Here is a 14,115-nt window from a genome sequence, read left to right as displayed (position 1 = left end):
TTTTTGTTTAAAAGAAAAAAAGCAGAAATGGCTGTAATTTGTTTTCCAAATGTATTGTTGTCATCAAATAATAGTATTAGAAAATTGGACGACATTTCAGATCGTTTTTTAATTTGTAATATTTATTTGTACGTTTATTGTATTTCATTTGACTGATCCTATCTTTACCCGGAAGTAAATTACACCGTCGTGCGAAGTCATAGATATACACTAGATGTCGGACATGTAACCTATTTATGTCCGACACGGTCAGACATGTATTTAGGGGTTCAAGCACGAAGTGCTGAAACCCTATTGTAATTGTACTGATTTTTATTATTAGGGGTTCAAGCACGAAGTGCTGAAACCCTATTGTAATTGTCCTGATTTTTATTAGGGGTTCAAGCACGAAGTGCTGAAACCCTATTGTAATTGTAAGGATTTTTATTAGGGGTTCAAGCATGAAATGCTGAAACCCTATTGTAATTGTAAGGATTCGTAAAACGCACTGTGCAGGCCAAACCGTAAGGCCTAGAGACGTGAAACCTGGCCAGATGGTAGGCCTCAATTTGGGGACAACCTATCAGAGTATGACCCCGAATGGCCCATAGGTGGCGCTACAGCAACCAAAAGTTCAAAATTGCCCATAACTCTTAGACCGTTTGTCCCGGGATCAAGTGTCTTATATCGTTGGAATCCTTGGCTCAAGGCGGACAAAATGGCTATCTCCGATTTTGATTTAGGCAGGGAAAATGTTCTGCTATGTCGAATTTTGTCCAAAACCTACTTTTGCGAACTAGTCCATGGTTTTTCGCCCAATCGGAACCAAACCAGTCTAGGACAATTCTCTGGACTCTCTAGATCAATAATTATCGAAAAAAAGTTGAACTTTTGCATTTGGGTGGCTGTAACAGGGTCATTTAGAAAAGGGGCGTGGCAAAATACACTAAAAAGCCTATAAATCCCAAATGAAAACTCAGAACTTCACCAAAGTTGATGAGCATATGTGTCAGAACATGGTGAGGACGCATGCAGAGTTTCAGGGAGATCGGACCATAGGTGGCGCTATAACTGGCAAAAAGCCTTCATTCTTATTAGCCTTCATTCTTTATAAAACGCACCGTGCAGGCCAAACCGTAAGGCCTAGAGACGTGAAACCTGGCCAGATGGTAGGCCTCAAATTGGGGACAACCTATCAGAGTATGACCCCGAATGGCCCATAGGTGGCGCTACAGCAACCAAAAGTTCAAAATTGCCCATAACTCTTAGACTGTTTGTCCCAGGATCAAGTGTCTTATATCGTTGGAATCCTTGGCTCAAGACGGACAAAATGGCTATCTCCGATTTGCTCGGCCTTTGGCGCCAATTTCGAGTAAATTGCATTTTTTTGAAAAACCTATTTTTGCGAACTTCTCATAGGTTTTTGGCCCGATCGGAACCAAACCACTGCAAGAATATTCTCTGGATTCTGACAATCAATAATCATCCAAACAATTCAAAATTTCAATTAACGGTCGATAAGGGGAACCAAAATATTTGATGGCACCAGGGCCACTTTTACTAAAACGGTTATAAATTGTGAACGGAAAGAGATTTTTTTGCTAAACTTGGGATACATCTTCCTGAGCTCAATCTGAGATCACTTGAAAAAAATCGCAACAATTGGCCACTAGGTGGCACTATAAAACGGTTATAACTTGTGAACAGAAAGAGATATTTTCGCAAAACTTGGGACACATGTTCATGAGCTCATTCTGAGGTCACATGAAAAAAAATCACGACAATTGGCCACTTGGTGGCGCTATAAAATGGTTATAACTTGTGAGCGGAAAGAGATATTTTCACTAAACTTGGGACACATGTTCATAAGCTCAATCTGAGTTGACATGAAAAAAATCGTGACAATTGGCCACTTGGTGGCGCTATAACAGTGAAAAAAATCATGAAAATAGCTATAAGCGCACCCAACCATTAGTCTACTGAAAATTGGCACGCAGTGTCTTTGTCCAGGGTGCCATGATAGTCTATGAGAACATTGGTATATCTCAAAAAACTCAGTATACGTCATTGGCACAATGCCTTGAAGTAGCCTTAGAAGTTTCAAGCCCGTGTTTTTTTCACAGGAGTGACCTCCTAAGAATCCTTGCCGAGTCCAACAATACCAAACATGCCAGGTTTCGCCTTATGGTTTTTGTAAGTGTCATTTAGAGCTTTAAAAAATTGTGGTTATCTTCAAAGCCGTTAGTCTGATCGAGACAACAACAAAAAAACAAAGGAAATTTGAAAACATAGGTAAATAGCTAAACAATAACGCCAAAATGTTAAAATTATGATAGGAACTGACAAAAAAAAAAAAAAATTAAATCCAATCAATTTCACCCATGGATCATTTTGATGCTCTCACATGTTTGAAACGAACAATGATGGATTGTGATGAAATTTGTTTTGAATTGGGACTGGCGAATCCCCGTCCATACTGTCAATGACCATTCGCAAAGACCCGCCCACTTTAGTTACTGTCGAGACTGAGACAGTTGTTGGCCCAGAGAGGCCAGATCCAGTTCCGAGTCCAGTTCCGAGTCCAGTTCCGAGTCCAGTTCTGAGTCCAGTTCCGAGTCTTGTTCCGAGTCGGGGGGTCGGCTGCCCTGTCGAGCAGGAGCCAGAGCCAGTCTTCGAGCAAAAGCCAGAGCCAGGCCACCCAAAGGGTCTTCACCGCCATGGCCGCCCGAAGGGTCTTCTCCGCCATGGACGCCCGAGGGTCTGACAGCTCCGCCGTGGCCACGCCCACAGCCTGCTCTACCCTTGTTCCCCGAGCAGCCAGCTCCGCCCTGGAGGCTTCTTGTCCTGGGCAACCATGCCTTCATCTGCCTCCGGGGCGCCCACCCTCCCACCCCTTTGGAGGTTGTTACGGCGTGAGGACGCGCCTTCGGGGAGGGGGGGAGTACTGTCACGTTTCCGTTCATGTTTGGACTGTGTTGTTATTGTCTTCAATTCACCTGTCTCACCTGTGCCCTGTTAATCACCTCAATTAGTTATCTCGTTTGTTTTGCCCCAGCTGTGTCTTATTTCCCTGATCTGTTTCCTTGTGTATTTAAATCCTGTGTGTTCCTTCAGTCTTGGTCAGTCGTTGTATTGTCAAGGTAGTGTTGAGTGTTCGTGTAATCTGCGTTTGTGAATAAACCAGATGTATTGAAATCGTCTGAATAGTCTCCTCGTCTTCAACCTGCAAAACCCTGACAATATGCTGTGTATGATCATATCCTGTCCTATTCATGGTAGCCTACTCGCGGACATTGCGTCATCAATTGCGTCATCAAGGGGCCCGCCTTGATAATCCTACTTAAAGGCCCGGTGTTGGCTCGTTACGCCACTGAATATAACTGTCTAAACTCCTTATCAAAATTACATATTTACAACAAATCTGACACATATATATGGGCACACTTTGAGTACTACTAATAAAAGTGGTGGAGATCAGGCAAGACTATAAGAAGACTCAGGCAAAAGGTGCTATAACTGTAAAAACGTTTTAAAACCATATATTTCCTATGGTAAACTGCCTGTATTATCTGTAAATTGACTTTTTCATCTATGATGGCAGTTGTTAAATGCTTGCTAAATAAAACTTAAAGGGATAGTTCAGGATTTTAGACATGAATCTCTATAGCTTCCCCATAAGCAGTGTGGTGCATTGACCATGGCTTACCCCCGACAGCGTCCTGTGAGCCGAGCTCCGGTCCAGTTTTGGTCAAGATGAAATTAGTCCGGCAAGTTTGCTGGGGTCACGGCAATAAAGCTTTTTTCTTCTCAAATCAATATGTGTTCAAAAGAGTGATATATTTGCGTCACTAAAACGTTGTCTATGGAGAGGTCAGACCTCGTAATGGCTTGGCACTATTTTCTCCCCTGTCATATCACTGCGCGCTGCCGCTACCTACAGCCAGCTGCGAGCTGCGCAGGCGCACACCACTTTTTCAGTTGTTCGGCAGTGTTTACAGCAGTGTTTACGTGCTCAGAACAGCTACACGAACGAGCTAACATAGCTACTCACCAAGAGCGATCAGTTTGTACAAGCTCCAGCTTCAACTTGTTCAACTTCTCTGTCCATCCTCTCTCTTTCTGTCCTTTCTAACTCCATCTGGCGTAACTCGTCATCTGTGTATTCAGGTTCGTAAAGATATCCTTTTGGCTGTGTGTCGAAGTCAATGTTGTCATCGTCGCTGCTGTAGTCAGACATGTTATCGTTCTCTTTACGAGCTGTAAACAAAGTGACACGTGCGCGGCTCCCAGCTGGCTGTAGGTAGCGGCAGCGCGCAGTGATATGACGGGGAAGAAAATAGTGCCAAGCCATTACGAGGTCTGACCTCTCCATAGACAGCGGTTTTGTGCTGCAAATATATCACTCTTTTGAACACATATTGATTTGAGAAGAAAAAAGCTTTATTGCCGTGACCCCAGCAAACTTGCCGGACTAATTTCATCTTGACCAAAACTGGACCGGAGCTCGGCTCACAGGACGCTGTCGGGGGTAAGTCATGGTCAATGCACCACACTGCTTATGGGGAAGCTATAGAGATTCATGTCTAAAATCCTGAACTATCCCTTTAATGTCTTTTGATGCTTGTGTGCTTAAAGGCCTTAACTGCTTGAACCCCGATAAATGCTGCTTGCAGCTTTAATTAGGGGTTCAAGCATGAAATGCTGAAACCCTATTGTAATTGTAAGGATTTGTAAAACGCATCGTGCAGGACAAACCGTAAGGCCTAGAGACTTGAAACCTGGCCAGATGGTAGGCCTCAATTTGGGGACAACCTATCAGAGTATGACCCCGATTGGCCCATAGGTGGCGCTACAGCAACCAAAAGTTCAAAATCGCTCATAACTCTTAGAACGTTTGTCCCAGGATCAAGTGTCTTATATCGTTGGAATCCTTGGCTCAAGGCGGACAAAATGGCTATCTCCGATTTGGATGTAGGCAGGGAAAATTTTCTGCTATGTCGAATTTTGTCCAAAACCTACTTTTGCGAACTAGTCCCTGGTTTTTCGCCCGATCGGAACCAAACCAGTCTAGGACAATTCTCTGGACTCTCTAGATCAATAATTATCAAAAAAAGCTGGACTTTGGCATTTGGGTGGCTGTAACAGGGTCATTTAGAAAAGGGGCGTGGCAAAATACACTCAAAAGCCTATAAATCCCAAAGGAAAACTCAGAACTTCACAAAAATTGATGGCCATATGTGTCAGAACATGGTGAGGAAGCATGCCGAGTTTCATGGAGATCAGACAATAGGTGGCGCTATAACTGTTAAAACGCTTTAAAACCATATATTATATGGTAAATTGCCTGTATTGGCTGTAAATGGTCTTTTCCATCTATAACCATATAATGTTCATATAATAATGTTCAAAACCAGTGCAGTGCAATTCTCTGGACTCTCTAGATCAACAATTATCAGAAAAAGTATAACTTCTTCATTTGGATGGCTATAATAGTGTCACTTCAATATGTAGCCTTGACCAAGTGTCTCCAAAAGCTTATATCTCTTTAATAAAAACAAGTCAGAACATGTGACTGAGAAGCATGAAAAATTTCAGACAGATCGGACAAAATTTGCCTCTATAACAGTTAAAAAGGTAAAAATGATATAACATGGCATATTAAGTCAATAAGTGGTATTGTAGCCTACTGCCCCCTGCTGTCATTTCATACGGAAGCCCTGAACCGCAAGGTGAGAAAAAAAATAAAGAAAACTTATCTCGTTATTTCGACTTAATAAGTCGTTATTTCGACATAATATCTCGTTATTTCGACATAATATCTCGTTATTTCGACATAATATCTCGTTATTTCGACTTAATAAGTCGTTATTTCGACATAATAAGTCGTTATTTCGACATAATAAGTCGTTATTTCGACATAAATATCTCGTTATTACGACATAATAAGTCGTTATTTCGACATAATATCTCGTTATTTCGACATAAATATCTCGTTATTACGACATAATAAGTCGTTATTTCGACATAATATCTCGTTATTTCGACATAATATCTCGTTATTACGACATAATAAGTCGTTATTTCGACATAATATCTCGTTAATTCGACATAATATCTCGTTATTACGACATAATAAGTCGTTATTTCGACATAATATCTCGTTATTTCGACATAATATCTCTTATTTCGACATAAATATCTCGTTATTTCGACATAATAAGGGGACATTCTAATATGCATTAAGCTACATTTAGCGTTCTTATAATGAGTTTCTATGGGAGGAAAATGCTTAACGTCAAATTAAACGCTTTGCGTTCATATTCTGGACTTATCTGATTTTTGTAGTAGCATATAGCCTACTTTATTATGATTTTAGTATCATATTGATTAATAAATGCACGCACAATTATCCGTGAACTTGATAAATGTTGCAGATATGTTTTAGGCTACTATCCACAAACAAATTGCTTTCAATTATGTGTGCAAAATTCAGAATTCAACGAATGCAGTGCAACAACAACAATAATAGTTAAATTAATATTAGTATTATTAATAATAATAATAATAATTAAAGCTGCAAGCAGCATTTATCGGGGTTCAAGCATTTAAGGCCTTTAAGCACATAAGCATTTAAGACATTAAGTTTTATTTAGAAAGCTTTTAACCACTGAAATAATAGATGGAAAAGTCCATTTACAGCCAATACAGGCAATTTACCATAGGAAATATATGGTTTTCAAACCTTTTTAACAGTTATAGCGCCACCTATGGTCCGATCAACATGAAATTTGGCATGCTTGTTTAGAATATTATGGCACATATGCTCACCAATTTTCGTGAAGTTCTGAGTTTTCGTTTAGGATTTATAAGCTTTTGAGTGCATTTTGCCACGCCCATTTTCTTTATGACCCAATTATAGCCATACGAAAAATTCAAAAGTTCAACTTTTTTTCAATAATTATTGATCTAGAGCGTCCAGAGAATTGTCCTAGACTGGTCTGGTTCCGATCGGGCGAAAAACCAGGGACTAGTTCGCAAAAGTAGGTTTTTAACATATTCGCGAATAATTAATGAACGATTTGATTGACAGCTATGGTTCTAGAGGCAATGTTGTTCAGCATGAGCAGATCTATCAAATGATATGCATTTTGTGACAATAAGTGTAACACCACGTGATTACAGAGCCGTAAAACTCGTTAGCGCCAACTAGTGGCCGATTTCTTTCAAAATTCTTACAGACCTCTAGGGCTATGAGTTGAACATGCCCATCGAGTTTCGTTCCGATCGGCCTCCGTTAACCTTGTCTAATAGGTGCTCAAATTTCATTGGCCGATGGCGGCCATGTTTTTTGAGATACACCAATGTCCTCATAGACATACATGACACCTTGGGCCAAGACACTGCATACCAATTTTCAAGTCAATCGGACTAACGGTCAGGTGGTTAAAGCCTGTTTTATGTTTTTTTCAAGTTATAGCGCCACCATGTGGCCAATCGCCGCGATTTTTTTACTGTGACCTCAGATTGACCTCTTACACATGTGTACCGAGTTTGGTGAAGATACCTCATTTACTTCTGGAGTTAATGCCATTTTAGTAAAATAGGCCCCTCCCACAACGTACGTTTTGGCGCCCCTTAGCGTCCGTGAATCGAAATTTCAACTTTTTTTCGATAATTATTGATAATCAGACTCCAGAGAACATTTCTGTACTGGTTTGGTTCCGATCGGGCGAAAAACCTAGGACTAGTTCGCAAAAGTAGGTTTTTGGCAAAATTCAAAATGGCGGAAAATCTATCATGGCGGAAATGAAATCGGAGATATACGTTTTGTTCATCAGGCATCCAGCTTCCCAATGATATAAGACACTTGAGTCTACGACATACGGTCTAGGAGTTCTGAGCAGTTTCGCGCTTTTGGTTGCTGTAGCGCCACCTATGGGCCGATTTGGCTAAGTCCGTGTATCTGAGTAGCGAGCAATACTACTACCATTTGACCAAGTATCACGTCTCTAGGCCTTACGGTTTTGGCTGCACGATGCGTTTTAGGGAAGAATAATAATAATAATTAAAGCTGCAAGCAGCATTTATCGGGGTTCAAGCAATTAAGGCCTTTAAGGCCTTAAAGCACAAAAGCATCAAAAGCTATTAAGTTTTATTTAGCAAGCATCTAACCACTGACATAATAGATGGAAAAGACCATTTTCAGCCAATACAGGCAATGTACCATAGGAAATACAGGGTTTTCAAAGCTTTTTAACAGTTATAGCGCCACCTATCTTCCGATCTACATGAAATTTTGCATGCTTCTTTAGAATGTTATGGTACATATGCTCACCAATTTTCGTGAAGTTCTGAGTTTTCGTTTAGGATTTATAGGCTTTTGAGTGCATTTTGCCACGCCCATTTTCTTTATGACCCAATATACCCATGCGAAAAATGCAAAAGTTCAACTTTTTTTTGATAATTATTGATTTTGAGATTCCATAGAATTGTCCTAGACTCGTTTGGTTCCGATCGGGCGAAAAACCTAGGACTAGTTCGCAAAAGTAGGTTTTTAACATAATTACGAATATTTAATGAACGGTTTGATTGACAGCAATGGTTCTTGAGGCAAAGTTGTTCAGCATGAGCAGATCTATCAAATGATATGCATTTTGTGACAATAAGTGTAAAACCACGTGATTACAGAGTCATAAAACTCGTTAGCGCCAACTAGTGGCCGTTTTCTTTCAAAATTCTTACAGACCTCTAGGGCCATGAGTCGAACATGCCCACCGAGTTTCGTTCCGATCGGCTTCCGTTAACCTTGTCTAATAGGTGCTCAAACTTCATTGGCCGATGGCGGCCATGTTTTTTGAGATACACCAATGTCCTCATAGACATACATGACACCTTGGACCAAGACACTGCATACCAATTTTCAAGTCAATTGGACTAATGGTCAGGTGGTTATAGCCAGTTTTATGTTTTTTTCATGTTATAGCGCCACCATGTGGCCAATCGCCGCAATTTTTTTACTCTGACCTCAGATTGACCTCATAAATAATTGTACCGAGTTTGGTGAAGATACCTCATTTACTTCTGGAGTTATGGCCGTTTTAGTGAAATAGGCTCCTCCCACAACATACAATTTGGCGCCCCTTAGCGACCGTGAATCGAAATTTCAACTTTTTTTCGATAATTATTGATATTCAGACTCCAGAGAACATTTCTGCACTGGTTTGGTTCCGATCGGTCGAAAAACCTAGGACTAGTTCGCAAAAGTAGGTTTTTGACAAAATTCAAAATGGCGGAAAAATTTGCATACCGGAAATAAAATCGGAGATATACGTTTTGTTTGCCATGAGGTCTTGATTACATTGATATAAGACACTTGAGTCTACAACATACAGTCTAGGAGTTATGAGCAGTTTCGCGCTTTTGGTCGCTGTAGCGCCACCTATGGGCCGATTTGGCTAAGTCCGTGTATCTGAGTAGCGAGCAATACTACTACCATTTGACCAAGTATCACATCTCTAGGCCTTACGGTTTTGGCTGCACGATGCGTTTTAGGGAAGAATAATAATAATAATAATTAAAGCTGCAAGCAGCATTTATCGGGGTTCAAGCAATTAAGGCCTTTAAGGCCTTAAAGCACAAAAGCATCAAAAGTTATTAAGTTTTATTTAGCAAGCATGTAACCACTGACATCATAGATGGAAAAGATCATGTTCTAGCATGATTTATCATGATATACCACATTCTAAAATGATTTGACATAGTTCATCATGATTTATCATGGTTTACCATGATTTACCCTGTTCTAGCATAGTTTACCATGATTTACCATGTTCTAGCATGATATACCACGTTCTAGAATTATTTACCAGGATTCTTACATGATCTACCTTGATACACCACATTCTACTATTATTTACTATGACTTACCATGTTTCTAGCGTGATTTACCATGATTTACCACATTACTAGCAATTATGTGAAGTGTCAGTGCAAATGAAGTGATAAACACTGACAAAATATGATTGTGTTATAATAGTTATTGTTATACAAGTGAATCCAAAAGCACATGTGAAAAGACTTCATTAACTCTTCCGAGTCGCCGATCACACCGGCGTGATCAAATCACATGACAGGTTTAAGACGTTGAATTATAAAAACAAAGTCACGTCGAGCGCTGCCGTCCACTTCTGTCGAAAGTGCTGGCTTGAAACTCTATTCTGCTTTTTGTTTTGTGTTGCTAGACCAAGTAAAAACGGAGATATGATCATTTAAACTTTATATAAAAAAAATATTGAAAATATTGACGCATTCGTAAAAGAACGCACGATGGGATGCGACAGGCGTCGCATTTATTCCAATAACTTCGTCGGTTTTTGTCATAAAACAAAACGGAGAAAAATGTGTGAATCTGCTGACTCTGCTCTTCATGCTGCACATTTTACGGAGTGGAGGAGGAGCCAACTGTGCAAAGAAGCGAAATTGAAAGGCGCCGACGGGATATTGACGGAATAGACAGAAAGACAGAGATGTTATTGCTAGTTTTTGGAAGAGTTTGAGTAGATTTTGAGAGTAGTTTAGGAGTAGTGTAGATAGTTTAGGTATTTTTTGTGGAAGGAAAATTTTTGGTTGAACAAGCCCTCGACTTGTTCTACCAACTGGACGATGTTGTTTACAGTTCATCGACGGAATCAGAAAGTGGCTATGATGAGATTGACGACTCGGCTTTTGTGGTTCACAACGAGGGGTGAGACAAACTTTTAGCTTATTGTATATTATATTATCTGTGTGTGTGTGTGTGTGTGTGTCTCTGTCTGTCTGTATGTCTGTCTGTGTGTGTGTGTGTGTGTGTGTCTGTCTGTCTGTCTGTCTGTCTGTCTGTGCGTGTGTGTTTCTGTGTGTGTCTGTCTGTCTGTGTGTGTGTGTGTGTGTGTGTGTGTGTGTGTGTGTGTGTGTGGTTGTGTGAACAAGAATTTCATTGCCAATGATTGCTTCACTGTAATTGTTGTACATATGTGCCAATGAGCATCTTGAACTTTGATGTACAATCTTTAATCTTTTTGCGTGTGTCTTGACATGTACAGAGATGATGAGCAGCCTGGGTCATCTACCACTTCGACAACAAGCAGACAGAGGCCTACAAAGAGATGGGGTGGAAGGAAGAGTCAAACCAGATCAAGATCTCCAGCAAAGTCAGGACAGCCACACCACAGCTCTGAGCCCTGGAAAACCGAGAGTGATCCTGATATTGATTTTGTATTCATTTTACCTTTTGTATGGTATATTTGCACTTTTTAGGAACACCTCTTACTCAAGCTCATGAAAGCCCTGTAATGTAGCTGTCTGTGTAATTGTACATTGTGTTTTGTAGAGTTTCTAAGCAAAAAAGAAAAGAAAAAAACCCTATTGCCACACCTGCTTTTTGCTGTATATAGTTTGATTTTATCTCAATTTTACCTTTTTTATGTTGTATTTGCACTATTTGGGAACCCTCATACTCTGGGAATGCAAGGCCTTAAATATAGCTCTCTGTATAATTGTGTGCATGAACTGTTTTAAAAAGTGGCAAAGCTAAAAAGAAAAAGAAAAAAGCCCATGGCTACACCTGCTTTTTTTTGTAAATCATATTTTTTTTGTATATAGCTTGATTATATCTGAATTGTACCTGTATATGTTGACATTTACAACTTGTGTTAACATTTTAAACCTTTTAAAATGCTTCATTGAGCATGTTTGTGTTTTTTGTAGTAAAAAACTATAATTTTTCTATTCGGATTTTGTGTTTTTTGTGTGATTTTGGGTCCAGTATGTTGATAAAGTACATCAAAGTGAAAAACTAATTGTCTGTTCATATAGGTGATGTTGTGCTGTGTAAAAAGTACTCAAAAACGGCCAAAATAGCCCAAGACTCCGAAGAGTTAATAAGTAGAATGGCCAGCAGAAGCCAGTAGAAGACCACTTATTGGCTCACTTTCACTTTAAACTTAATGATTTGCACCAGTTTTCTGCACTAAATCAAACCAGTTTTTCCATGTTAACTCAATAATGCATGCTTACACACACACACACACACACACACAAATATGTTTTTTGGATATGTTATTGAGAAAATATATTTATTTGTCTATAGGCATTTCTTTGTGATCTAATAATATAAAACTATGTTACCAGTATAGGGCTGTAACGATTCCTCGATTATAGTAAAGTACTCGATTTAAAAAAATCCTTGATTGCAATTTACCCCTCGAGTAATTGGCAAAATACCGAAAGTGGTGCATTCCACAGACGAGAATCCAACAACCGCAGAATTACAGTTTTCTAGGACAACGCGATATTTAAAACCATTTACAGTCATAATATAGCATAGTGCCATTGTGAAATCACAAAGGCTGTGATTCAGTTAAATAAATATATCCTCTGTTTTTTGTTTGTTTGTTTTTTTCACAGAGAAGACGCTTCAATTACATGAGTGCAGATTAGCCTAACGTTACATGTTAAAATTACCTCAGCTCCGTCCACAGTAAACGCTGCTCCAAGCAAACTCAGTCTCTGCAGTGCTGTTTGTTTAGGTTTCCAATAACGTGCAAATATGGGAACGCAAGTCGGACGCAGTTTGTGTTTCATAGTTGCACTGTTATCATTTGTGGAGCACATCTGGGTTTCTCAAACTGCTGTTCATCGCGATTTCAAAATAAAAGTTTAAACATTGCGATTTCAAAATATAAGTTATCTTGCTCTGAGTTTGCATGTTTTGATGTGCACATGTTCTCGTTCAAGAAATTACAGTGACTGTAGCATTTCTATCGTACAGAAGTGGCCAAATATTGAAGGTTAAGTTGACATTTGAATTAATTGTTTGGACAATATTAAACAAGGATTTGATAATGCCAGGCTTAGTGTAACAACAACCAGGCCGCTGGCACCCTCTGCAGGCATTTGTTATTTATGTACATAAGTTATGTTTATATTAGTTTATATAATTCATTTTACATGGGTATATTTTAACAGTGTTCTTCAATAAAACCAATATAATTACTTACTTTGATACTTTACTTGAACCAATTATTGTTGCTTGTTATTATATATTTGTATTTTAAGTCATTTTAAAGGCTGTTGTTAACTTGAATCTATTTTTTACCACAATTTTTTTTTATCCGATTACTTGAATAGAATACTCGATTACTAAAATAATCGAAAGCTACAGCCCTATCATAATAAAAAGATTGCTTTTTAAAGCATTTGTTTGTTTCCCAATACTGAAAGCTAATGAAAAGGTAATGTGCAATTCTGCTGCTCCCTCAAGTGGACAAAAGTGGTATTATAGCAATTGAAGTGTTTGAATGAATGAGTGAATGAATGGGAATTTGGTTTTTCAGTTATATCTCGGTAACCAGAACGCGAAAAATTCTGAAACTCAGAGCATAGATAGTGCTCGAGTAGCCCTCGACGGAGGCCCGCGACGACACGTTTCGATCAAGAGCCTGGAGAGGACCTTACCATCAAAATTTGAACGTGCAACAACTTTCCGTTTTCGAGTTATTAGTGAATTTGTATTCGGGGGCGTGGCTTAAATGCCGTTTTACTTTCGTTTCATTTCATTCATTTACTTTCGTCCATTTCCATATCTCAGTGTGATACAATTGTCAAGTAATACTCCAATAGATGAGTTTTGACAAAATATGATTGAAAATGTTAAAATAATGATTTTATAAAGTCTAAATATGAATTATATGACAATATTAGGGAGCAGCAGGGGGATGAAATGGCAGCAGGGGGCAGTAAAATACCACTTATTGGCTTAATGACATGTTATATCATTTTTACCTTTTTGACTGTTATAGAGGCAAATTTTGTCTGATCTGTCTGAAATGTTTCATGCTTATTAAGAGTCATGAACATTATTATATGAAAATTATTTCATTTTGATCAAATTATTTCCTATGGAATTTTTCATAGGAAAAGACCATTCACAGCCAATACAGGCAATTTACCATAGGAAATATATGGTTTTAAAGCGTTTTAACAGTTATAGCGCTACCTTTGGTCCGATCTTTATACAAATTTCCAGGCTCCTTTAGCATGTTATGACAAATATGTGCATCAATTTTTGTGAAGTTCTGTGTTTTCGTTTAGGATTTA

This window comes from Squalius cephalus (assembly GCF_949319135.1).
Source record: "Squalius cephalus genome assembly, chromosome: 16".
Taxonomy (NCBI): Eukaryota; Metazoa; Chordata; class Actinopteri; order Cypriniformes; family Leuciscidae; genus Squalius; species Squalius cephalus.
This window is presented reverse-complemented; position numbering follows the sequence as displayed.